At 36.4% G+C, this 27,400-nt stretch overlaps 1 long non-coding RNA gene across 1 annotated transcript in view; it reads right to left on the bottom strand.

Moving 5' to 3' along the window:
• LOC110357938 (uncharacterized) overlaps positions 1-27,400 on the bottom strand; it is a 104,803-nt gene continuing 77,403 nt past the window's right edge. Inside the window, exons 6-7 of the long non-coding RNA XR_010472178.1 lie at positions 6,581-6,641; positions 1-1,534 (exon numbers count right to left, since the gene is read on the bottom strand). This is a non-coding gene — a long non-coding RNA (uncharacterized LOC110357938). The remainder of the gene's footprint in view (positions 1,535-6,580; positions 6,642-27,400) is intronic.

The following is a 27,400-nucleotide window of genomic DNA, read 5'->3' as shown; positions in this document are numbered from 1 at the left end:
TGTACTTTATATAAAATATTGCCTTCTTTTCACCAAAACACTTAATAAGCAGCCTCCACTTTGCATTCCACCACAGTTCCTTTTAGAGGCATAAGATGTTCCACTAGTTATGGAAATTAGCTCTGTGTCCCCACTAGCACACATTTTAAAACAACATTATCGTCGCAGCTTTGTGGCATATCAGATTCTGTCAGTGTTTGTATATCTTCCTGTAAACAGTCCATTGTAATCTTCTGAACATAGAATCTGTAAACTCCCTCAGCAAAAGAACTATCCAAAGTTCCTGGCCATATTATCATACACACAAATCTACACATGTCTGCATCTACATATATAGACCCATTAAAACAAATCCCCTGTATCTAACCAACAAACATTTACTCTGCTTGGTGTGAAACACAACTGATATTTACTATCGCTATAGATAGACTATAACTAAGTATCTTTGTTTATCTTGTTATTTTTCTACTTCTACCCATCAGTTTGTGCCATCTTAGGAGTCAATAGATATAAAAAATGCCTCTTATTCATAGCAGCATTTAAATGAAAAGGCGAGCTTGATTCCAATGCATGTTGTGTTTGTCTACATCAGCAAGCACAAAAGAATTACCAAAGTACATAAATCCCAGCTCATGAGCACACTGAAATCAACAACAAAGCTTTTCTAGCTTTTTGTTGCATAACTCAGATCTCCTACAAGTGACTATGAAAAATCCTCCTCTCTCTACCCCAAAAGCCTCTTTAAAACTAACCCATTAGAATAATTATCTTCCCATTGTAGTATTTATCATAGAATACAACAGTGATGTGTGTGAACAAACAGAAAATGCTATATTTCTTCCAAAGAAAATGAAAACAGAGTTCCTCAATCATTTTATCTTTGCTGCCTAAAATCCTTGGACATAAATGCTATGGCCATTACCTTATTCTGTGTTAGTCATAGAGAAAATCTGCCTAGATATTTTATCATTCTCTACATTACAGTGCAATAAGTGACCTGAGTAACATGTGTTCTCTTGTCAGAAGAGACGACAGACATGAGTTCTTCATTTAAATAGCATTCTTAAATTACTTTTAACGTATACATATAAGCCTCTATTTGTTTCAGGGAAAAAAGGCCACAGAAATATTTGGTTCACTTAGAGCAAACATGAATTAATCAGCACAGCATGCACTTTGTGTCATTTGACAGCAGAGAGCCTGCACAGCTGCATAGCTTTATCATTGCTGTCCAGCTGCATCCCAGCTGAGAGGTGATGGATCTTTTTGTGATACATACAGGAAAATCAAGCCGTAGTTACAAGCTCAGGTTTCTGAACAGATAAGCATTACATTATCATGGGGAGTTTTATTGTGTCAGAGTGAAGTTATTAACATCCTCCATCAGGCATCTTCATCCTGGAGCTTCAGGTGATTGGAATGGGCTATGCTTAAACAGCAGCATCCAGTAATGTTTCCTACTGTCTGGTCCTGCCATATGCTCTGGTCACATCCAGGCACACAAAAGCCCCAGCTGCTTATTCCCTGTTCTACGCTGAAAGAAAAAAGTCTCTATTAGCCAAAAGAAACCTTCAGTATAAGGCAGCTATGCACCAATTTGGACACCAAAGAGAACAGAGCTACAGAACAGACCCTAGAATATACCAGTTTACATGCAAGCCTAAAGTATCCTTTTGTTGATGTTCAATGGGAAGTCTACACAGAGGGAACAATACACAGAGGAAACAGAACAGAGTTATTTAAGAAAATGGGTAGATTTAAAGGGCACTGTAAGCTCACTGGCTTTCCAAAGCTTTCTGTTCAAGGTGTCATAGTCCATACGAGACTAAACAATGCATAGCAATGGAGGAGTCTCCTAGCTAACCAAAGACAGTACAGAGCAAAACTGAATGTATGAGTGACCTCAGTACTCACAAGTCAAATTTTTTGATATTGCTATGGAAATTAACCACTCACAAATTGTGTAGAGTGTCCCATAGAACTATTGCCTGGCAAAAATAGAATCAGTGACCTGCAGATGTAGCATACCAATTCTCTGAAATTCAGAGACTCCTCAGACCTCTGTTGAGACAGTAAAATTTGGTCTGATTAAAGACTCTGCCTAAATAGTATCCTAGTTATAGAGCTAAATAATGTATTAGAATGGGCTAAAAAAAATAAATCAAGAGAAGGCAAAGCCATTTTCCCTCAACCAGCAAAGTTCAGGTGTTCCTCTGCAAACGTTCTCGTTTTTAAATGGTGTCAGCATATTTGGTTCTGCAAGCTTTTTTGACTTTGGCTTCTTTTAGTTAGCTCATTAGTGAACAGCTCTTATAATCAATGAATTGCCAACTGGGAAGCTAAGAGTTTCTTATCTGCAGCTTTGCATGTTTCAGTGTTCTCAGAAATATTGATGAAATTGCATCCTGTTTTCCTTCAACAATATCTCTCTTTTTGGTTCACTTTAGCCTGTGTATCACAACAACTGGAATATTCTTGATGTCATGAATAGTTTTATTATGCCCAGTATTAATGTTCTCTGTATGCTGAAAAAGCTTAAATAGATACACTATCCTCTGTATTTTGTTTTTCAAGAGACATTAGTTGTTCCCAAACTCAATGTATGGAAATTAAAAAAAAAAAAAAAAAAAATTGAAAAAACCCTGTGGTTTGAACTTGTAGCATGTCAATTATTCCAATGGAATTATCTGCCTGAGTACATCTGATGACTCTGGTACAATTCTTGATAAAAACCAAGTGTCCTTTTACATATGCTGTGGCGTAGATAAATGAACACTTAGTGTATAAGCTTTAATGTATTCTTAGTTCAAACCCCAGTTTATCCAGCACTAATTTGTTCACATCCATACTTTCAGCAAGGAAATGTTTAGTGTGAAATTTTTATAGGTTATATAGGCCAAAACTGAAAAAAATTCTATCTTGTGTTTCTTAAGAAACACCTTTCTGGCTTTCTACATGGTTCTAAAAGGTTTTATAGCAGCCAAGAGCTTCTCATCCACAGTATTGCAAGCTAGAGTATTAATGGGGCTCCAGAGTGTCTCATATAAATTTATCCCAGTTCTTTGACGTGTGAATTGTTCATAATGGATACTAGGGTTGGGCCCTATGCATTCCTGCATACACTTGTCAAGGTCCTTTAAAACTAACAACCAAAATAGGGAGAAAAGCTAATAAAATCTGTTTCTGCCCCAAATATTTTTATAGCTAGTCTAACGACCAAAAAATATGTTGACCAACACTTCGAACAATCTCTCTCCAATCAACACAAGTCATTGCCCCATAGAATGATTCTATGAGGCAATGACTTTCCTTACTGGAAGAGACCCTCAAGATCATCAAGTCCAACGGTAACCTAACTCTGGCACTAAACTATGTCCCCAGGAACTTCTTTTATATGTCTTTAAATACCTCTAGGGATGGTGACTCAGCCACTTCCCTGGGCAGCCTTTTCCTATGCCTGACAACCCTTCCCATGAAGAAATGTTTCCTAATACCCGCTCTGAACCTTCCCTGGTGCAACTTGAAGCCATTTCCTCTCATCCTATTGCTGGCTGCTTGGGAGAAGAGACCAACACCCTCCATGCTACAACCTCCTTTCATGTAGTTGTAGAGAGTGATAAGGTCTCCCCTCAGCCTCCTTTTCCCCAGGCTAAACAGCTCCAGTTCTTTCAGGTGCTCCTGATAGGACTTGTTCTCCAGATCTCTTAGAAGCTTTGTTGCCCTTCTCTGAACTCAGTCCAGCACCAAAATGTCTTTCCCATAGTGAGGAGCTGAAAACTGAACACAGTATTCAAGGTGTGGCCTCACCAGTGCTGAGTACAGTGGCACAATCACTCCTCTAGTCCTGCTGACCACATAATTCTCGATGCAAGCCAGGGTGCCGTTGGCCTTTTTTGGCCACCTGGGCACATTGCTGGCTCATATTCAGCCAGCCAACAATCAACAACCCCAGATCTTTTTCCTCTGGGCAGCTTTCCATCCATTCTTCCCCAAACCTGTAGCACTGCATGGGGTTGTTGCGACCCAAGTGCAGGACTCGGCACTTGACGTTGTTGAACGTCATACAAATGGCTTCAGCCCATTAATCCAGCTAGCCCAGATCCCTCTGTAGAGCCTTCCTACCCTCGAGCAGATCAACACTCCCGCTTGACTTAGTGTCATCTGCAAACTTACTAAGGGTGCACTCAATCCCCTCTTCCAGATCGTTGATAAAGAGATTAAACAGAAGTGGGCCCTGGGGAACAGCACTCATGACCGGATGCCAACTGGATTTGACTCTGTTCACTACAACTCTTTGGGCCCAGTCATCCTGCCAGTTCTTTACCCAGCAGAGATTATGCCTGTCCAGGTCATGAGCTGCCAGTTTCTCCAGGAGAATGCGTGAGCCAGCCGTGCACTTGGCTAATTTTGCTTACCATCAGGAGTGCCTGTTTGAAGCAATTTGGCTCTCTAATGATGCAAGCTTAATACTCAGTGCTTCTTAACATCTTGCCTGATAATATTTCTGCTTTCCCAGAGCTAGATGCCAACATATTTACTAATATAGAAACATAAGAATCAAAATATTAGATCACACCAAGGTCCATCAACTCTTAATGATCTCTAAGAGCATCCAATGTAATTGTTTTACAGGAAAGTGTAAAACCATTACAGACTGGAAATTATTTACAATATACATCAAGTTTCATCCTGGTCTCACATCATTAGAGATAAGTTTAAGATCTGAAATCTGAGACACAATAACGTTTACAAAGTTAATATAATTAATTGTAATGACTCTGTAAATCATTATTATCATTATAAACATGCAACCCCTTTTTAGTTTTGCTAAATTTTTGGTCTTCTTGCTTTTTATTGCACTACAGTTCTATCATTTAATTACATTATGTGTGGGGGAAAAATATCAGCTTTCAATTTACTGTCTTTATTACACATGCTCCTGAACTGTTTTCTGTGTAGCACGTAGATGACTGTCTGAGTCCTCGTGGAATAGGTTACCCTAATGCTGCTTAGGTTTTATGTAGAGGCATTTATTGTGTAATTATATAAGGAAGCCTAGCATCTTGGGTAGACATCTCTATTATTCTAAATCTAAGCAAATAAAATAAATTATTTCATTAATGCCCCTTTTGTTCTTGTACTATAAAACTGGAGGAAAAAATGCTCTTAATCTTTCTACAGTACTCAGTATTTTGTATACTTTTATTATGTCCCCATTTATTCATCTCCTTTCCAAGGAAAAACATCTCAGTTTTTTAACATAAGAGCTATTCCAGATACTCTGTGTTACTGTCCTTCTCTGAAGGCCCTTATAGTTCTTTAATATCTCTCTGAGATGGGGTGATCAATCCTGCACATAGTACCGTACAAGAACCCCTATCACTGACTCACAGAAGCATTATAATAATCTCTGCTGTTATCTTCATCCTGCTTCATATATGACCCAACATCACGCTAACTTTCCTGACTGTAGCTGTGCACTTAACTGCCTATGACGATTTCTCTCTCAAAGAAATACTCTTAACTCAGAATGCTGTAAAAAGCACAAGTAGCTCTAATTTTTAACTTCAGTAAGCATTATTTTGTGTTTATTAACACTGAATTTCACTTGCTCTTTTGGTACTCATTTAGCATTTTTTAAGTCTCTGAAATTTCCTAGTGTCTTCTTTGGTCAAGTAAATTTCCTTCATCAGTGATTAAAGTGACATTTGAATAACTAGATCTACTTGACAGGCCAGAGTACTATGAGTGGGATGATAGATCACTCAAACTGTCCAATGGATGGGCTTTCAGGTAAACCTTTCATTTCTCAGTATACGAAAAAACAAAAAAAAAAAAAGTAGCCAGGAAATGCAGATAAATATGAAATCCTTTTCAAGTTATTAACACATGTCAATCGAAAATATGGCAACTGAAATATTATATATGGTATTAAGAAGGATATATCCTATGCATTAAGCAAACAAGATAAAACTATTAGTATTCTAAACATCTAACATGCTGGTAGCACGGAATATTGTAAATGCATTACTGTGTCACCTGCTATTGTGGATAAAGCTTTTGTTTTCTTTCAGAGCAGTAGCAAATTTGAGTAGAGCACTGAATTACATTCATTTTTAAGATACTTTTATTTTTTTTTCTTAAAAAACCACATCTGTTACCCATCCACTTCTTTCCTTATTTGTATTCTTATAATTCTAGGATCCATAGAAGTATGATTCATCTTCTAAATGTAATCACTTACCTTAGATGAAGAAAACATTTCTGACTAACTTGTCAGTGCTTCACATCCTAGTAATATGTAATCATGACTTTCAGAACCATTTGTATAAACTACAAGTTTTCATATAGGCAAGGAACGGAACTTAAATTTCCCAGAACACTTTAAAATTGAATGAAAATAAGCAAATATGGAAAAATTTATTTTGGAGAGCATGCAGCTGAATATGAATCTTGACATAAGAAGGTCTGACTACGCCTTGAAATATTTTTTATAAAAAAAAGCTACATCATCACAATAATAACCAAATTATCTCATTTGTCCTACACATTCTGAACTAAGAGGGGATTTTTCACATACTTGCCCATATTGATGGACTCTTCTTGCGTTCTTTCCAATGTAAACCCACAGGCATCAATGACTGGGAAGAAAAAAAGCATAAATGTCACAAATTACCACATCCCACCTCTGGATATGTCTTCAGTTCATCATACAGAATTCACATATCTTCTGAGTCTGCCTCCCTGTGCTGACATTTGCTTAGCCTAAACATTTTGATCAACTAAAATAGAATGCTTGGTTTATTTCTTTCGAATTGAGGAAGTTTAGTCTCAAAACTTCATTTGGAGTAAAGTTAACATCTCATTTTTCTTATTTTCGGAGGGGGAATTAGATATGTTTGTTTTGTTGCATTGTGTCGTTAGTTTTTATTTTTTTCTGAAGCTATTTATCAACTGCACTGAGATAATAAATCAATATGTTTTGTAGTTTTAAAAACCATTCTCCTGAAATGTTTTGGCTGGGTCTAATTATGGCACCATTTAGTTTCTTTTTGAATTACAATGCTCAGACTAATTGCATTTACCCTCAAACATAACTTTCCTTATTTTTCTCTCCATCATTCCCTTCTCTAATTTTATTACTTTCTTTCCATGAATACAATTGAAAATAGCATTAAACTGTTGGTATTGCTCAGTTTAAAACTTTATTTTTTTGTTTATACATAGTTTTTTGAAGTTTCAATATAGTAAGCAACCTTGATGCTTAATCCTTACTAGACTAAAACTAATCAATGATTAGCTGTGACCTTCAATCAGAGCAGGACTGCATCCGTGATTTCCACACAATGCTAAAATGCAGAAGCAGAACCAACTTGAATGAAATCAGTTTGGATACATTTGTGGAAAAGAGGGTAAAATGCTTGCATTTCCATTATAAAATAGTTCCTATAGCATCTACTTGAAAATCTCTAAAGCAAAGCAAGTTGTAAAAGTGACCTAAAAATCTCACAAAAAAAATATATTTTACGCGTGAACTATCTTTCTGGTGAAATATGTTTGGATTTTTTGAGATTTCATACTCTTATGTGTACTTATCTTCTGTGTAACACACCACATACAGCTCTTTTGCCAGCTAATACCTGCAAAATACCATAGAACGTGGTACTAATACAAATAGAACTAGGATAGCTCTTAAAAATACAAACATTAACAGAGACCAAATAACAATCCACAGAAAGCAAGATTGAGAAGGGAACCGTGAACCTTTTTCAAGAAAGAAAGTCTACATTTTTCTTTTATTTCACTTTTAAATGTATTTTGATAATATATCTCTTATCCAACTGCATAAACATGTTATAGTATTTTGCCTGTGGAAGGCATTATTGAAATGAACCATTTCAGGAGCAAAATATCAACAATCCATGCTAAAAGCATTACACATTATGAACTGAGCAAACCTGTGGTTTATATTCCGTGATAGACATACACACACAATACACCACAACAACTTGCCTACATGACCCAGTGAATGGCGATAGAGTTATACGAGAGAATATTTGCATCCAATGGATGATTCTATTAATTTAGTGGTTTCAGTAAGGGAAACTGGTTACTTCCAAATGTTCCCATTCGCTTTGAGGGCGATAAAATTTTGCTATAACTTTTTGAAGTTGAATTGAAATGGGACAGAGAATGCAAAGGACAGGGACTGAACTTAGAGAGTTCGGAAAATGAGGGGAGAGGTCATATTCCTACTTAGGAGTCTGGGTGATGTAAATAACTACTGTCTCCTCTTTCTCCCTGTGTGATTAATTAGGACATACTAACACTCATCTGATCTGCACACATCAAAAAAATGCAAACAAATGAAAAGAGGTTCTTCAAATGTAATTTTGCATCCAGATGGAGGGATCATGCAGAAGCTCTGCGAAGAGAGGCCTGGCAAATCAATCAGTCTTTAATTCACAGTTTTCATTACTAGGTATTTTCAGTGAAAGACAGAGGGAAAATCACTACTGACACTAGGATAGATTGTCACCTCTGTATGTGAAAACCTGCTATCTCTTCTAACTCAAAAAGCATGGTCAATCGCAGTTATTCCTGTATGTTCACATTGAACTTACAAAGACATTAATGACTATAGGACAGCAATGCTGTCAGCAAGACAGTCCAGAATTTTCATGTTCCTTCCCTGAGTCTGAGACGAAGTATTTAGTCTTTTCAATAAGCATAAATGTGAAGAAAAAACTGCAGCCTGAATGATTTTCCAAGTCAGAGCTGATTAAATCTCAGTGTGAGCCCATAGGACATGAGCAGCTCATGCTGGCAGAACAGGTGTTCATCTTTGTGTTTAAAAATCCAAGCCAATGGGAAGATACAATGAGGTTGAAAGATATCACTGTGTGAATTAGGAAAGAGCAGTAAGAGCTTGCAGTCAGCCCACAGGACATGGGTTATGTCCTACACAAAAAAAGTAAGAATGCAATTCCAAAAAGCAATCCTAAATTATGTCACATACAAGATCCCCACATATCTGTTAAGGCAGCTTGTTTCTGCTTCTGCGTGCTGATATCTCTCTAGGTTTTAACTATGAGTGAATGGCTTTTTAAATTTCACCAAGATCCTTTCTCATTGCTTTTGGCACTCAGTACTTCATGAAGGCTTTCCTCAGTCAAGTTCACTACAGAACTTCCAAAGCAGAAATCTCCCCATGACCACCCTTTCTACTTTTTATTCCCATACAGTTTGAATAACCCTGCAACAGCTCCTTTAAAAATTCACTAGTTTTGACACTTAATTTTAAAGGAGAACTAGTGTACCAGACGTACCAAGAGAGTACAAACTGCAGAGAAAATATCAATCTGTCACATCTTGCTAGGACCTTTGTTGATGGCTGAAGTGTATTGCTATAGTTTTCTCTAAATAAATAGCTGAGACGTGCTTTGAGACCCCTAGACACATACCTACATGCACACCCAGAGGTACATTTAAGTGTTTAATTAAGTGAATAACTGCTGTTTATTATTCAGAATATTTTTCTTCCCCTTCTTCTTGTTCTCTGTCCTTTTCATATTGAAGTGCTTATTATCTTCATTCATTTTTTTACCTAGCTCTGTTGTGTTTTCATTTTTCTTTCCTTTCTCCTTGGTCCTAAGCTTCACATAACCTGTGCTCATTTTACTTACCCTAGCTGATTTTGCAATGTTACACTTTAATAACTAGAAGATCAGTGCAAGAAGAGACTGTAATTTGTTGATAAACAGATCAGTAAAGCAGAGAAGAATAAATCATTACCTAGGAGAAAGTAATTAAAGTGGACATCCCTATGAAAGCACTTGTAATTTTCCACTTCTATATTCTGCTCTAAAAATTTCTGTCTGGAATGTGTAAGAAAGTTACTTCCTTTGTGTGTCCTTCAAATTAATTTTAAACATACAAGGTTGCACTGTCTTCTTAGTTACCTGAACTATATTTGAAATTGGTTCCATGATTTATTAAAAACTGTATTTAGGAAGCTGCATATGTAGATTCTGGTGTCATCATATCAGAGGGCCATTGCAAATAGCACAGCAATAGACACTGAAACCACAGAAAACACAGCTATGTTTCTACACAACTAGAGACAATTTCTACAGGCTGCCCAGGGAAGTGGTGGAGTCACCATCCCTGGGGGTGTATAAAAGGCATTTAGATGAGGTTCTTAGGGACATGGATTAGTGCTAGAGCTAGGTTATGGTTGGACTTGCTGATCCTGAGGGTCTCTTCCAACTAAAATGATTCTGTGATTCTATACTTGAAACACTGCAAGCAATTTACGTGCAGTGGGTGAACCTTAACTGGCTGCTAGATGCCCACCAAACCACTCTCCACTCCCCCTCCTTAGCAAGACAGGGAGATAAAATAAGATGGAAAATCTCATCAGTCGATAAGGATGGGGAGATCACCCACTAATTACCACCAAATGCAAAACAGATTCTACCTTAAGAAGTTGAACTTAATTTATTGCCAATTAAAAATAGAGTAGGATGGAGAGAAAAAGACAAAACTAAATGCACCTTACCCTCACAGTCCCTTCTTCCTAGGCTCAACTTCACTCCATTCCTGATTCTTCTACCTTCTCCCCACTTTAAGTGGCTCAGGGGGATGGGGGATGTGCTCAGTCCGCAACACTTCAGCTCCACTGCTCCTTACTCCCAATGCTGTTCCACTGCCCCAGTATGAGGTCCCTCCCACAGCACACAGTCCTTCACAAACTGCTTCAGTGTGGGTCTTTCCTATGCCTGAAGTTCTTGAAGAGCTGCTCCAGGATGGATTCTTTCCACAGGGCACAGTCCTTCAGGAACAGATTGTCCCAGTGTGGCCCATGGGCCACAGTTCCTGCCAGAAATTCTGCTGCAGCCTGGGCTCTCCATGGCCTGCAGCTTCCTTCAGGGCATATCCACCTGCTCCAGCCTCGGGTACTCACAGAGCTGCAGCGTGGATATCTGTTCCACCATGTTCCTCCATGGGATGCAGGGGTACAACCTGAATTCTGCACCATGGGATGTAGGGGAATCTCTGCTCTGGCACCTGTAACACCTCCTCTCCTTCTTCACTGGCCTTGCTGTCAGCAGGGTTGTTTCACATTTTTTGTCATGCCTCAGTCCACATTCTCATAGCTGCTGTGCAGCACTTTTTACCCTTTCTTAAATATGTTTTCAAAGTGGCATCACCAGCTTTGCTGGTGGTATCAGCTTTGACCAGCTGTGGGTCCATTTTAGAGCTGGCTGGTACTGATTCTGTGCAACACAGAGGCAGCTCTGGTCTAATTCTCACAGAGAACACTCCTGCATCACTCATCCCCCAGCCCCCCATCTCCTCCCCAGCGCCCAAACTTGCCACATAATCACAATATACAATGAAAAATAAAGCAACAGTTTGTTTGGCCTTATACCACAGACTCTTCCTAAAGTCACTTGCAACATCTAATTGTTTTCTCAAGTTTTGCTTCTATGTAAGTACATAGAATTGAAAAAAACTTGAGGATAATTTTATCAATAAGAGGGAGCAAAATGGGAGGCCTGGAGGATAAACAATGACCTGATTTTTTACTGTAACAAAGACACCAGGAAAGGAAATCATTAAATGTTTGACAGGTCCTGCCAAGTGTGAATCTTGCCAGTAGTGAACGAAACCTGGGGTATACAGAATCATTGGAGAGACTTCCTGGTAAAATGTTCTCATTTGGTACTGAGACTTTATCATCAATATAAAAGTAGTAAGTATGAATTTTTCTGCAACTATTTAATGCATTAAAAATTATTCTTAATTTCAAAGTTATCTCGGTATGAGAATTGAGCAAAAAGTGAATGTATTGGAAATACAGATAATAATAAGTTTGATGCCTATGGTCAAGAAAATCAAGAAGAAATGTTTGGTTGTTATTCTCTGCTGTATCCTTGTATCTACTCAGAAAGTCATCCTCAGGAAATTATGCTGGATGTGATTTACTCCCACATTTTAACAGAATATATAAAATTATTACCACAGCAGAAACATATTTTAATATTGACTAAGAGTGAGCAGCTTGAATAAAACAAAAAAGTAAAACTAAATAAATAAACAAACAAGTGAATGAAGGATAAATGAAATAGTTTCAGTAACTTTCTTTTTCCTGCACAGTGCACCGCAGCTTTATACATGCTTTGCTTTCAGCTGGATCTACAGTGCGAAGAGTTGAAGAGAGCCTCCTTCTGCCTAGAGGCCCTTTCCCTCTTCTTTTATCTTCCCTAGCACTCTGAACAAGAACAGTGTCCCACCTTCAGCCAGTCGCAGCCTGTGTCTAACCATCTCCAACACAACACAAGGATATGTTTTACCAGGAAAGTGGTAGCACAGGAGTTGCTTCTCAAGATGACACAATGAGGTGGGTAATGAAATAATAAAGTGACAGTTTAAGACAAAGAAGACTGAACCAAGCTTACCTGACGGGGAAAAATATCACTTCTGTGGAATCTCAATGACAAGATATTAAGAGAAATACCACAGGGGACAAAAAAAGGCAAATTACTTTGTCTGTATTTCAAAGGCTTTAATTTATAAAGCTCACAAAGTAGGCAAGAAGAATACATTTCTTCTACTTGTCATGATGGAAGTTGGTCCTGAGGCAGGATTAACATTGCAAACTGATATCAAATATAGGCAAAAAAAATAATGAATATTTATGATAATGTATTTCATAAACACATAGAGCAAATAACTGTAATCCTAGATAACCTGGTGCTACTAAATCTACAAGTAATGATGTTACAAAGAAAAAGATGCAGCATTTCTATGTAAAATACCAAATGGCATATTAAAATAAGCTGTAAGAGTTATTACATTAGGTATACAAAATAAATTAAATAACTGTCACCCATTACAAAAGACTTGCTAATGTTTCAGCACCAAACTGCTGTGTCCTCTCTGAAAAACAGAAATTACCTTAAGGGGTGGAAGAAAGCACTAATTCAGTCTGAAACTTTAGTAATGAGCAGAAAAGAGAGTGCCACACAGTCATGTCATCAAGTAATCACCAAATAGATAAACCAAATCAAATCAGTAAAAAGTACTGGCTAAAGAAGATCCAATAAAGATAGAACGTCTTAACAAAGCCTCAGCTGTTGTCAGAATTTGTGAAGCGAAACATGTAAGAATGGAAACTGTAATCTAATGAAAGAGGCAATTCCAGGAAGAGAAGGGGAGTAGGGGAGCCCCATTCTAATAATCTCATGCTACTTAGGAGGTCCAGTGAAACAATCAGACCTTTAGAAGGACTCCACCCACAGTTGCTTTCTGGAGGGTCTGCCACGTACTCAAGACTTTGGGAAATCTAATTCAGAGGGAGAGATAAGAATACATCAAAAGTAGGCAGAATTTTTCATGTCACATTATAACAAAAGCAGCAGCAAAGCAACCAAGAGCCCTGACTGCAAAGTGCTTTTCACAGTGCCCCAGCCAGGTGAGCCCAGGACAGTCAGCAGGAGGAAACAAAAATTGTTCATTAAGCCGTGAGATGAATCAACAGCAACCAGATTGCTAAAAATGAACTCCCTAGAATAGAGGAAAAGGTCTAGAATGGCAACTAGAGAAACACCTAATACAACATACAAACACACTTAATGCCAGGATTTCAGTTTTAAATTCTTCTAGAAATGTCTACTACAATACCTACATTGTCTGTCAAAAGTCACACCTTGGGGAGGTCCAGAAGACCTACAATTCAAAATTATCTATAGTTTTCTTATCACAGAATGAGATGATCTGGCATTTCAGTTGTTCAAAGAGAAGTTTTGTTTTCTACAGCTGCATCATCTGTTTATTTTGTATTTTGTTCTGCATTAATACCATCCAAAATATATCTGCAGCAAAATTTCTCTCCATTTTAGGCAGTTAAACTTTTGAAGTATTTAAACACATCAGGAAGGAATAAATCATCAGTCCTCAGAATCACTGCATTATAGCACTTATAACATAAAGCAAGAAATGTTTGTATTCAAATAATGGATTAATGATAGGTGAGTTACCTGCAATTTTTGACCAGCTGTATCAAGCCCACAGAGTGGAATTTCTACAGAAAGCAAAACGTATTACTTGCTTTCTGCTGCCAGAATTGTATAATGATTAATGTGTTTTATAAATTTTAGGATGGTCTCCAAAAAAACTTCCTACGGACAGGAAAGAAAGCCTTCATTTTCTAAACCCCTTGGCTACATCTAATGTTTATAAGAATACAGGGCAGGAAATTTTCTATAGTACATTTCATATATTCAGTGTCTACCTTAATATGCACCTATGGCCAAAGGGATTCCACCTAAACAGTAAATGAAGTTGGCCAAGTTATTTTGAATTAGTATATATTACAGAAAACTAAGCTAAAGTAACAAGCAAGCCAATATTTCAGTCAGTAATGCGCGAGAGTATGCACATTGACATGCCTTTGATTAAGTAACTTCAGTACATTTAGCTGCAATTCTGAACAGAGTCAAATGAAAATTTGCAGTTTTTCAGCAATTTAATCTATTCCAGAGACTGCATGAGTGTAATGTGGCAGTTGCTATAGTAACCATATTTTTCTTTGGTACTCAGAGTAGATATACGTGTAAGCGATTTCTCCATCTCACTGTCTAAGTCACTGTTGTGCTACGATGCTGCAGCAACTCTAACCCAGAAACCTAATGCAGATGACAGTAATTTAAAATATATTTAACATTTTCCAAAATATCTATTTCTGAATGCTTAATTCTATCATGTTCTGTTCTGACTTCACACCCTTCCATAAATCCATTAGATGACAATTCAGAGAAAGGAATAAAGTTGAACAATTGCAAAAAAAGTGGTAAATATTTCCATTTATAAATGATATTTAAATTATAATTTACATGTACAATATATATAAGAATACATGAACACTTATTCTCAAATTTTCTTCTTAGGATGTTCTTTAAAGTATACCTTAGTGGCAATGGATCCCAAGGGATTTGACTCTGTTAAAAAAATCATTACTTATTGTTGGTCACTGCAAAGCATTTGTATTTTATGCCATATTTTCATTTAATTCGCTCTTAATCAAAATAGTCCAGAATCAAAGCCACGTTGGTAATTTACAACTTTGTAAATGCATTAGCAGACTCTGCTATTTTGATGCCTGTCTTTCTGATATTAATAAATGTAAGTATTGTTCTACTTACATTTAGGTGCAAAAGACTAAATCTCCTAAATTTGCTAGAGATGAAAAGGTAGAGTAGTACAGGAAGAAGAAAATGTGTATTTTTACATTACTCATAAAAAGCCATTAATAAGCCAAAATGTAAGGGTCTAGGCACCAAAAACTATGTTGAAATAAAGGGAACAATCTGAATATATGGTGTCAGGGATTTCAAGGGTGCTGAGTATCTGCAGCTCCAAGTGAAAAGAATGAGAACTGACATCAATGGAATTATACCAGCTTCCAGCAGCTGTGAATTTGGCCTCAAGCTTTTCCATCTTTAATTTCTCTTTCACAGCTCCAGAAGAACCAAAATATTTACTCCTCTTTACAATTCAACTAAGCAAGCAGGCTATATAGAATAGATCATTCAGTGCATTGAGGCAACTTCATATGTAAGAATTGTTAAAAACATTTGTGATTTTCTTGATTATCTGTATTTCAATTTCTCCATGAACTTTTTTCTATTAAAAGTTCCCATAAAATCCTCCCAAGCAAACAAAAAAGTTTAAAATTCAGATAGTGTATAATCATTTTGATTGAACACAGCCTCAACTCCTTATATCTTATCTCTGAAAGAGTTAATATAGATAATATTTCCTCATATTTCCAAATATAAATTCACAATTTACCTTTTGCAAAGGGTCTTTTTTTAGATGGTACTAGCCTTGCCCACTGGACTTCTAGTAGCAGGGAACAAGAATCTGAGACTTAAAATCTAAGTGCCATGTTCAAATAGGACTCAGTGGAACTGTTGATGAAGTTTTATGGAGGCTTGGTAACAAACTCTCAGTGTCCCAAGGGCCTGAGGCCTTCATTTCCAAAAGTTGGCCATGACTTCCATGATACTAAATGTACCTCTCGTGTCGGCTGTGACGGCCTGTTGCAAAGCACTGCCTTTGACACAAGCAATGCTCTTTTTTATGTAATAGCCTGCCTGATGATGCCAGGTGCCATCAGGGAGTGGGAAATAGGGTCTTGGTGTTCTCTTCATTCTCAGATTATCCTTATCACTGGCGGACATCTTCTAGGAGAGAAACGGGCATTTTTCCACTCCTATTTATATCAAACTGGTCCACAGTAAATAATTCAAGATATACTAGTAAGCAGAAAAAGCAAAAATGTCATTCTTCTTCTCATGTTTGCATATCCCATGCATAATCCAGATAAACAGGTAAGGAAAACAGGTTAACTTGGTGACAGCAGCTTTGCCATGAGCTTCTGTGCAGGGTGTTCCAAATAAAGAGGTGCACAGGGGTGAATGTTGTCCATGCCCCACAAGCTGTATTGGCAGGGTCACCGCAGAGCCTGCTGGTCTCAGTGGGCAGACACATCATGGTGTTTTGACATCCTGACTCTAGCTGCAGAAGCTCCAAATATGTATACTCCCAGTGTCATATGCGTCACAATACTGAGCAAAAAGATGCTTCAAAGCCCTTAAAAGTCTCTAATATTCAGTTTTACCAGCTGAAAAAATAATTATGTAGGCAGTGTTAAAAATAATGATCTATTTCACAGATTTATGGCAAGAACTAATTAGTTAATGTTTATGCAGTATCTCAGGGATAGCAAGCAGTGTTGGTAGGATACATTATTAAGTTTGGAGCCAATATAAAGCCTCAGGAAGTTTTCCTGCTTCCAGAAAATAAGGGTGTACTGATCTTGTGCAATGTGACAAAACACTGATAGTTCCCAATGAGTGATGGATAAGACAGTTGTCTTTTTCCTGCGAGGAAGGCTGGTTGCGCACCCTCCCTAGTTACCATTCTGAATTAAATTGCATTTTGTAATCTACTCATATGTGCAGTGCAAAGGGCAGATATTTCTAATGTTTCTCAACTATAGCATACTACCTGTCATCTTTTTCTATTTGATTTACTACGTAGCAGCTTCTAACTGCACCAGGCCTTGCGATAATTTCCTTAAAGCCAACTTCCTATTTCTTACCTAATCCAAATAGCAGTAATTGTTTACTATACTTCTCCTAACATACTTAAAATATGAAGCCACCATTGTCAACAGCATTTTGATTTCTATGTAGACAGCAGTTTCTTGGTATGAAATTTTTATTCAGCAAACTGCCTGTTTCCGTTGCTCAAAGTTGAACTTCAGATCCCATTTTTCTACTCTTTCTCTTGTTTGGGATTATTTTCCCCCCTATTCTTCCTCTAGCTTCTTTCTCCTACTCCCAGTATACATGTAGCTATTCAAAATTAAGAACCAACGTAACAGTAAAAAAAACAAACAAACAAAAACTACTTTGTTTCTTGCAAAGAACTCTGGGATACTAGGATACTGACAAGCTGGACTGGAGTTGTTAGAACATTTGTTTTCATCTTGAACACAGGTCAGTTTTTCCTTTAACATAAAACAGTATTTTCATAACACAGATCATTATGGTATATCCTAAGGTAATCACCAAGAAAATACAACCAGTGTCCTAAAACAGCTTAAGTGCTCATAAATTGATTTCTTCTGTGTCCTTCCTAAATTCAATTGAAGTGTAATGATTTATAGTATTAACAAGTGGCAACAGTCAGTACATTAGATGTTACATTATCCATTAAGCTGGAAGGATTTTCTTTATATTGCTTTAGTTTTTAGAACCATGTGATGACCTCCACCACTAAATAAGTATTTTGTCACCATAATGGATTCCACATGTAAATTGCAGCTACATCTGTAATACAACTTTCTCTAGTGTGCCCAGTTTTAGTCAAATAAATATTCTTACTAAAGTAAGTAGGTTGCTGCTCCTATTAATCTTGAAGATGTATTAAAGATTCACATTCCTTGAATGTTAATCTTTTTGCTACATTCTGTTAATATTTTCTGAAGTGTGCAGAGCCTACAAGTGTTAAAATATTTAGGCTCCCACATGGAACCAAGGGGCTTGTACGATGCAAGCTTATGGGATTTAGAACTTTATCCCATTTCAAAACCAACCCAGGCACATAGATCAGATTCACAGGGCTTTGGGAGAAAGATTTTGGGTTATGTCTTCTTTCCAATTCATAGAAATTCATACAAACCACGATAATTTATAAATATTTCAATGTAACTGTGATAGAAATGGAGGGCTCCAAATTGGAAATCAAGAAGCTGTCACATTGATAATTTCCTATTTTAACAGAAAGAAGAAAGATTCAAAACAAAAGGAAAAGGAAGGCAGGACTGATAATAGTATACATAATAATGACATTGGTGTTTATATTATTTTGCACTGTGAGGGCATTTTCATCAAGCTATTTCTTGTTGTGCTTTTAGTCCGCTACTGTTTTTTTCTGTTTGCAAGCATAGGCAATGTCGACTTAAAAAAGATGGATCTGTTCCAGCGTCTGGTGCAAGTCAAAGATTAAATGCCACCAAATTTTCTCACTCTTTCATAAAAATAAATACTATGTGCTAGAAACTCAACAAAAAACTACTGTACTCAGTCATACATATTATAGTGAGGCCATAAACTATCACCATCCTGGGAGTGTAACACTGAATTGCCCTACCTTTGTTTAAACTTTTCACCTTTTTATGAACAGATAGGGGAGGTTTTGTGGGTTTGTGGTGTTTTGGGATTTTTTTTCCTTCTAAATAGGAGGTGAGTGTTGGAGGTTTTTAATTTCTGTTTTGCTTTGAGAAATCATGTATGTTACAGAGTCAGCTCCAACTAAGTGAAATGAGGACTGTGGGTATGATGATGTTTTTACAGAAGTTCTGCTTTAGTTAGGGTGATAGTTTTAGTTTATCTGAATGCAAATATATTAATTGCCTCACAATTGAAATCGGATTGTATGGGATCAAACTGACTTATGGGGAACTCCCACACACGCAGAACAAGCACAACATAATTTTTGCTATGCTCAAGGATTACAGTGGTTTCAGTCGCCACGCATACACACTTTGGAATTATCTATTTGCCACTTGTTGATCATTGAGAGTCCAATATGATTTATATGATCTTTACACCAAAACCAATGTTTACGCCATCTTACAGGCACAGAAAATACCGTTAAGAACCCTGGGTCTTATTCTGATATAACTGCTTCTGTTTCAAAATACCCCATGACATTTATTTCAATAGACTTAGTCCCAGCATGACCTGGCTTAGATGACATCAGAATCAACCCTTAAAATAAAAGTGGAAGGTTTTGATTTGATTTTTTCTGACCTTTTTTTTTACCCCCCCCCCCCAGTGCTGCCACAGAATGATAATCAGCACCTGCATAACTGTAGAGCAGGGGTGTCAAACTTATTTTCATCAGGGGGCACATCAGCCTCGTCGTTGCCTTCAAAGGGCTGAGTGTATATAGGACCGTATATAAATGCAACTATTGCTGATATTATGCAACAACAAGGTATCATGCAATCGCTCAGGGAAAAGCAGTAACCAAACCAAATATAACACCATCACCAAATAACAGTACAGAGTCACGTGTATTTAATTAGTAAAACAATCCATGGCACTGGAAGGTATCACGCCATTTGGTTATCTGGCTGTCAGGGATGTGACTACCCAAGAGTTTTGCTCTGTATTTCTAAGTATAATGAAAGAAGGCCACCTGACACACCCTTGAGACTAGAACAACCTGTTTTATGTTAACTAACGATGCACCAGTCGTTAATCCCAAAGTCACTTCTGCAAGTGAAAGGGAGACCATCATTTCACCTTTCTAGTTTATAGTGCTAAATATTTAAATTTGGTCATAAGAATTCATATGCATATCAATGAAAACTACCATACAAAATTTCTGCAAATGATTTAGCAGTATGAACAGCGAAAAAGAGAAATTTTGAATAGAAATTCATACTTGGCTGTGGTTTACAAACCTTCTAAAATCTAGGAAGCAAGAGGCAGAGGGTTCAATTCAAGTCCATTTTGAAGAACCATTTTATTATAAAACTTCTGAGGGAAAAAAAAAAAAATATTAACAATGATAAAGAATACAGGAATATTTCTCTTTCAACTTTAATCCCACCAATTGCCTACAAACACACAAAACTTTGTACTCAGACATAAGATTAGATTTCCCACATAATTGCATTGCAGACTACCTTTTTCTTCTTTCTTGGGTATTCATCCTCTAATTATGCTTAGGAAGATAACTGAGCATGTCTTTATTTTTGTTACCACGTATGCAGAATCCATCTACATGTTGTTTACCACAGACCTTGTCAGATCCATCCTACAATAAATGTGTAGCTGACTTAAGCTCTGATCTACACACTTTTTATGTTGTAAGTTATTTGGTGCAACTTAGTGTTTTGGAAAATCTCTGTGTCTATTCACTTTGTGGAAGATAAATCCAGACACAATGTACCAATTCTCACTGGCTGTGCAGTCTTAAAGTCCTTTTCCTATGCTACAAGTTGATATGGCTCGAAAAAACTGCATTAGCTACTTAGAAGCTCTGCTAAAACATACAAAAACCATGAGAAATTACTGTGATTGGAAAATATTTTAAATTTTTAATTGGTTTATTCCAATGAGTTTCCTTGGGGGAATTCAACTTTTCTTTGTGGACGTATGTGCGATAATGTAGCTCTCACACTATCTGGGATTTAACTACTTGAAACAAAATGATCACGTTTGGTATGTCAGTTTCGTAATTGTGACTGTTAAATCTGAGCTGCTGCCTGAGAAACGAGCAGCAGGGAGATGAGGGAAATGCAGCATTTTTCAATCAAAAAGTCAGGTTCAGTTCCACTTAGGAACATCTCCTTTCTCCTCACGTACTTTACATTACCAATCTACATCACGAGCAGCAGAGATTCAGACATATTTGTATCCCGTGTAAAAATTCTGGAAATTCCTTTTTTTCTGTACAACTCCACGTATATACAAAAAAGCACACAAACAGAACAATCAAAATCACACTCAGAACTCAATATTATGTGTAAATAGACTTTTTAAATTCTAAAATAAATCTGTAATCAGAATAGGATTCTGGAGCTTTTCATCTTGCTGTACTTAAAATGGGATAGAACATTTACAAAATACATAGTATATTGAATTTCCCATTAAACCATTGAAGTTGAAATATATTTCTTTGTCTTAGCTTGAAATATTAGTTGCAAATTCTAAAAATAGACTGTTTTCTTTATGTTTATATGTTGCCAACAAATAGTCAAATTATAGCTATGTATACTATATATAACCACACACAACAGCAGCCATTCACTGTTGAGGACCCTGCATGTGTCTTCCAAGGTGTTGATCTGAAGAACTCAGTGCAGGGCCTTGCAAAAACACTTGGCTAGCACAAACACAGAACACAATACTACTGTGTTTATTACTACACTGACCTTATTTTGTATTGCTTGCCAAGAAACATTCATTAACCTTGGTAGTGCCACAGCTATATTGGTTTCAGGATCCTTGATAGTACACTCAAGCCTAACTGTAGTATCTCTGTGGAGCGCTATGTTGTGCCACGCAAACATAGCCTGGAAGGACACTTCAAGAATTTATAGCATTGTTAATTTTGGACAGCTGTGTTCATTACAATGCAAGGTCAAACTTCACCTGCTTCAATAGATGCATCTCTCTACTTTCCATTGGAATTAAATGGTCTTACAAATGATCTCAAATATCTCTCTTGACAGCATGTTGAGGAGCTTTGGCAACCATCAGCTTTCTCAGATAATATCCTTAAAGTTCAAAATTATTCCTATTTGATTCAGGTAGAGTAAATAGGACCCTCTCCATGTGCAAGATAATCTCCCAAGTATTACAGCTGCTCTCAAACACTTAATTATCACTTTAAAGCCCTCTTGAAGAGTCAGGTAAATTCTGAAGTGTTGTGTTTGCAGAAAATTATTCATTTTAACTATTTTCTGAATTATTTAAACACTCTTTAATCTACACCACTGCAATTTCTCACTTTTATATTTCCAGCTTATCCATGACCCTTTCCATCACAACTTCAAAAAATACCTATTCAATGCTGTTCAGCATATGTTTATCAGCCCATTTCATTTCCTTCAGTAATTCTTTAACTATTGGCCAGCTAGAACAAGTGTGATTAAGGAGGAATGGTGTCGGAGTTTTACACCTAACTTCTAGGGAAATACGCCGCTGGACAGAAGAGAGTTTGTATTCATTTTCTCACAAAAAGGCTGTAATCTGAACGCACATTCATGAATACTTTTGATCATGGACCAAGTATAGCCCCTCATACCTATTTGTCAGTATTGTCATAGTGTGAACTCACCTCCACAGAGGTGCTCACTCTCAAGTCATAACTCCATAAGACCCAGGCCTCCTTATTGCCACTGCTCCTTGAACTACTTGTTGTTATATGAAACTGTGTCACACAAATATGTACCAAATACTGGTTTATGTTGAATATTCTTTACTAGAATGAATATACTATGCCATTCATAATATCGCAAGCAGAAGTAGAAGCCTAAAATTATGGAATATTATTGTTACATATTTAGTGAGTGATCACAAAGAGAAATAGATTAGAGTTTCCCAAACTGAATACATCTGATGAAAGATCTATGGTGAAGTGCCAATACAGACAAATTGCAGGCTGACAAGCAACATATTCACTTCTTCTTGCTTTGTGGCTTTTAGGCAATATATGAATACAACATCACCAGTCAAGGGAGTAAAATCTGCTGATCCCAGACTGCAACAACATAAGGCAGTCAAACATGTAAGCATCTGCTCCATTTCTGTGTGGCTGCTGAGGATGATGCTTCCCCATTGCTCACCAAAGTGAGTCAAAAGGGTGACAGCTATGCAGGACAACATGGAAGTTACTCTAGCTGCCATCTCCATTGACATCTAAAGCACAGGCCACAAAGTCCTAAATGAACGATTGCATTGGCTTTCTCTTGGATTTAGAATCTGTTAATCTTCTTACAGAACTTACAATACTAGCTACTCTTGAGATATATGGGACAAGCAAGGGAAAATTATTACTATATAAAATTATTAGTATAATAATATATAATAGTATAGTATAATAAATAGTATAATGGTATAGTATAATAAATAATTATAGTATAATAAATAAATAGTATAATAAATAGTATAGTATAATAAATAAGTATAATGATGAATACAATAGTATAATAAATGTAAATAATAAATATAATAGTATAACAGAAAATATTAATATATAAAATAGTAAAAGCTGCGGACAGAACAGGCACTCCCAGGCACAGCTGGGGATCCTTTCTTGGATTCCCAGTTGCTATTGCTACACCCAAAAATCTCCTTACTCTTGGCAAGTACTGACAAAGCACGTAGAATTTTGCATCATTTTTGCTCTTCTACAGACCTGAAAGCTGAAAGAAAAATCTCAATCCTGCACAGTTTGCACTGATCTGATAAAAGTCATTGTCACATTAAGCTGACTTGAACTTTGGAGCTTCACAGAAAGAGTATGAAGGTCCAAGGAACAAGGTCCCTTGGAAGGAACAGCATGGCAGTGGGAAAAGCAGGTCAAGTAGAGGATGCAGTGTCAATGGATAATTACATCTGATTGAGGCTATCCCAAGGAACATTGTCTAAACGCTGCAGTATAATAATAACTCAGGGAGTAACAGTGTTGTACAGATACTAATGCCTTCTAGATAAAATGGTGTTTTACCTGATTCACAGCACTGAGAGAAAAATGCTACATTTCTGAATCTCTCAAAGGTTTTCCGAATCATCTCTGATCTCAAAAGATTCATGAGGAAAGTATTTCTAGAAACACCAGCTTCTCTTTCAGTTCTTAGTTCCTCCCCTAATCCAATAAAAAATTAGACAGGCTTCTGTTGTCATGGAAAGAAATGTGAATTGAATTAAAAAAAAAATCCTTTTAAGTCAAAGAACGAGGTCCATAATTTGCAGGAAAAAAAAAAAAAATCTATGTTAACTATATTTAGTTTCTGTTTACAAGAAAAAATATTTACTTTGCTTTAGATAATTATATTTGTGCAAGCCAAATATCATTATGCAACTTTGAATAACTCAGAAAATTATTTTCATAGCACTGACTGAATTAAGGTAATAATATCATCAGGATTTGAAACGTATTTTTCCTCTATTGATACTTTTTTTTATTTTGTCCTTGCTGAACTTCTTGGCCATTCTTTATTCAGCTCATGTCAAATAAAGAGCAAAATGGACCAGTGAGTACAAGCACTCTAACAAGCCAAGATAAGACACTCCATCACTTTGTGATGAAATATTCAAACACATTGCCCACTAGTATCAACTTATTCATGACTGATTCAAATGATACACTGAAAAATGTGCTTTAATCTTCCATATAATAAGTTTTTAAAAATTAAAACTGAAATCACAGTTTAAAGAAAAAAGCTAGGAGACATTTCAGTCATTATTTACTTGATTGTACGTTTTCTGCTATTAAAGTGGCTGGTTTCATTAATGAACTTAATACAGCTGCAAGTGTAATGCAGTTATGATCTAGAGTCGATAATTTGTGAGCTATAGAATGTCTTGGTGGCTACTGATGTCATTACCCTTCCATTAAAAAAATAATGTTCTTCCCAATTGTTTTTCAACTGTGAAGAACTTGCCAAGAAAACTGGAAAGAATATACATCCTTGAGCTGTTCTCTGCCACTTTAAGCACTTTTCTTTAAACTTCAAATGAGAATATTTAGAATAGCTACTGATTCAAAATAGCATACCTGACTTTATCCTTCTGCCACTTAATTTTTTTTCTGTAATGTGTACTTGGCACACAGAATGACTTCTCTACCACGGGATTAATCAATGCCAATAAAGAGATATGGGCTTAAAGAATTAAAGCACATGGACAACAGAACTACATCCAGAACTGATTCTGCAAACAGCCTTTTTTCTCTATGAAATATTTCAATTTTAATGAGAATTTTGGACTCATTTTTTAAAAAATTAATTATTTTTCTCCTTTTTCATCAAAACACAGAGAAGTTAACTGTGAAATTCACCTGGGAGAAAGTGGGTAGAGACCTTGCTTGTCAAATTATCAGTGAGTATGTTAGTTTTGCCCAAGTCCATTTCTCTTTTTAACTAGTTGGATGATAAGAATAATTTTTAAAGCATTAATTTCTGAGGACAACACAGGCAAACAATCAGTATTTACCTGCCTCCATTAGATCACTGGTATGTGTACGTTTTTCCTTGCTTGCTGGAAATTATGAGTTTTCTGCAAGAATTAATCAAATTACAATCATTAACAATTATTTAAGCATGAAACTGACATACAGAAAATTGCAAGTTGTGAGTCCATCCCATGAGTTTCATCTGCTCATTCTTTTATTAAAATTTCATGGAAAGGACAATAAAATCTTGGTGTACTAAGACCCACAAGGCTCAACACTGTCTGCCTTAGAAAACTGGTCACACTCATTCATTTTGTATTTAGCAGATTTTTTTTTTTTCGAATACAAAAAGGGGAATTACAGCACAACAAAGAAAAAACATTTCAGAAACAGATTAAAAGCAAGGGTGCTAAAACCAAAGGAGTCCTATATGTTTACAGAGCTTTTCACTTCTACATTTGCCAGCCAGTCCAGGGCAGCATTGACTGAAAGCTGTTTACTCAGAGCAATCACACAATGTGAAATCAATTGCAAGTCTCTTTAAGTTCTCTTTGACACTCAGAAATTCTGTCATGTAGTTAGTATCTGTGTTAGTGATGCATGCAAACAGAGAAATCAAGGTCTGAATAGGTAGGAGTTGAAGCTGACTGATTCCTGAAGATGATTTTCACAGATCCAACCTAAAACAGGATGAGTGAAAAGGTTAGTCTCGCAAGTTTTTAAGCAGCCTCGCAGACATTAACTCCCCTTCATGTTTAAACCACAAAACTTGAAGAAAGGCTCTTGTCCTAAAGTTTTTGCATTTTTCCAATTCTATGAGATGATTTAAAAAAAAAAAAATACTATTTCTGCCTATAAATATTGCATCCTTCATAGTCGCAAATCATTAAAGTTACAATAATATTACTACCTACAATACGTTAAAAGGACATTGTCAGAAAGTATATGGAGTTATTTGCCTTGACAGTGCCATATTCTGTTGAGTAAAATGGACTTTGTTTTCCAAATCTTAAACTCTGAAGTTTCTTAAAGCATGATTAGTAAAAGCAGTTCTATAACTGTGGATTTTGGCCTTATTTTCAGTCTGGAGGACAATGACATGTACGTATCTTGTGAAAAGCATAAAGATAACAATATAAATACTGTAAAGTGTGCCTTTCTGAAAAATCTATTGTAAATTTGAAAAAAAGGTTTTACTTTCTAATTTTATCTGACAGTATGTTTTCTTTGTGCACTAGATGCTTAAAACTATGTTTTCAATTATGTGATTAACTTTATGCATTTGTATAGCCCTATTGAGCTTTGTAGGATTACTCAAGCAGAGAAAAGTTTGCAGAATTACAGCTCAGACTGGTTGATAAGGGGTTTTTCAGTGAAAAAACAGACTTTATTTCACCATTCATTGAGGACTATGCAGTTGCAAGCATTTTAGGTTTTTCTAATTACAGTACATTATAAAATAGTAAAGATAATATTTCCCTAGGTACTGAGTGTTTATCTCCATTCTGTAATTTTACAAGCAGAGAAATGTCACTCTCTCTACTACAAGAATGGCCCTTCTGAATTGGTTTCCATGAAAGTAATCATTGAACATTACTCTGAATCCTCATAATTTGAAGTAAATCATCCATTAGAAGGAATAAGCCCCAAAGTTCCTCAGAATGTACCACAGAAATACACACTGATTTTATGATTTCTACAGAAACAAAGAAAGTTTCACTTTCAGGAACTTCTTTTGTCTTCTCATGGACAAAATGTGTGCTTAAATTGGAAAAAAGGTAATCTTGTGTGATCAGTTTAAATTTAGCCTTTTTTTCCTTTTAAAATTTGTGCCTTTTTTTTAAAACACAGCTCTCCACAGAGGTAAGTCAAATAATGACGTGACAAGGGACTGTATTGTGTACAGTATTTTCTAATTTACTGATACACAAATACGCACAGCAAAGAACAAGTGGCTACATCATAAATATAAGCAGTGTCAGCTGAAGCAAAGGGAAAATTCCAGACTACCTTCACTGACTCAGACTACTTTGGGAGGCTAGGTAAATCTTTAGCTATATTATTTTCTCTAAATGCTGTTTCAAACTGAAATCACATTCTATTCTTTGTTCATGCAACTAGGGCAATT

Source organism: Columba livia, chromosome 4 (assembly GCF_036013475.1).
Source record: "Columba livia isolate bColLiv1 breed racing homer chromosome 4, bColLiv1.pat.W.v2, whole genome shotgun sequence".
Classification (NCBI taxonomy): Eukaryota; Metazoa; Chordata; class Aves; order Columbiformes; family Columbidae; genus Columba; species Columba livia.
This window is presented reverse-complemented; position numbering and strand designations above follow the sequence as displayed.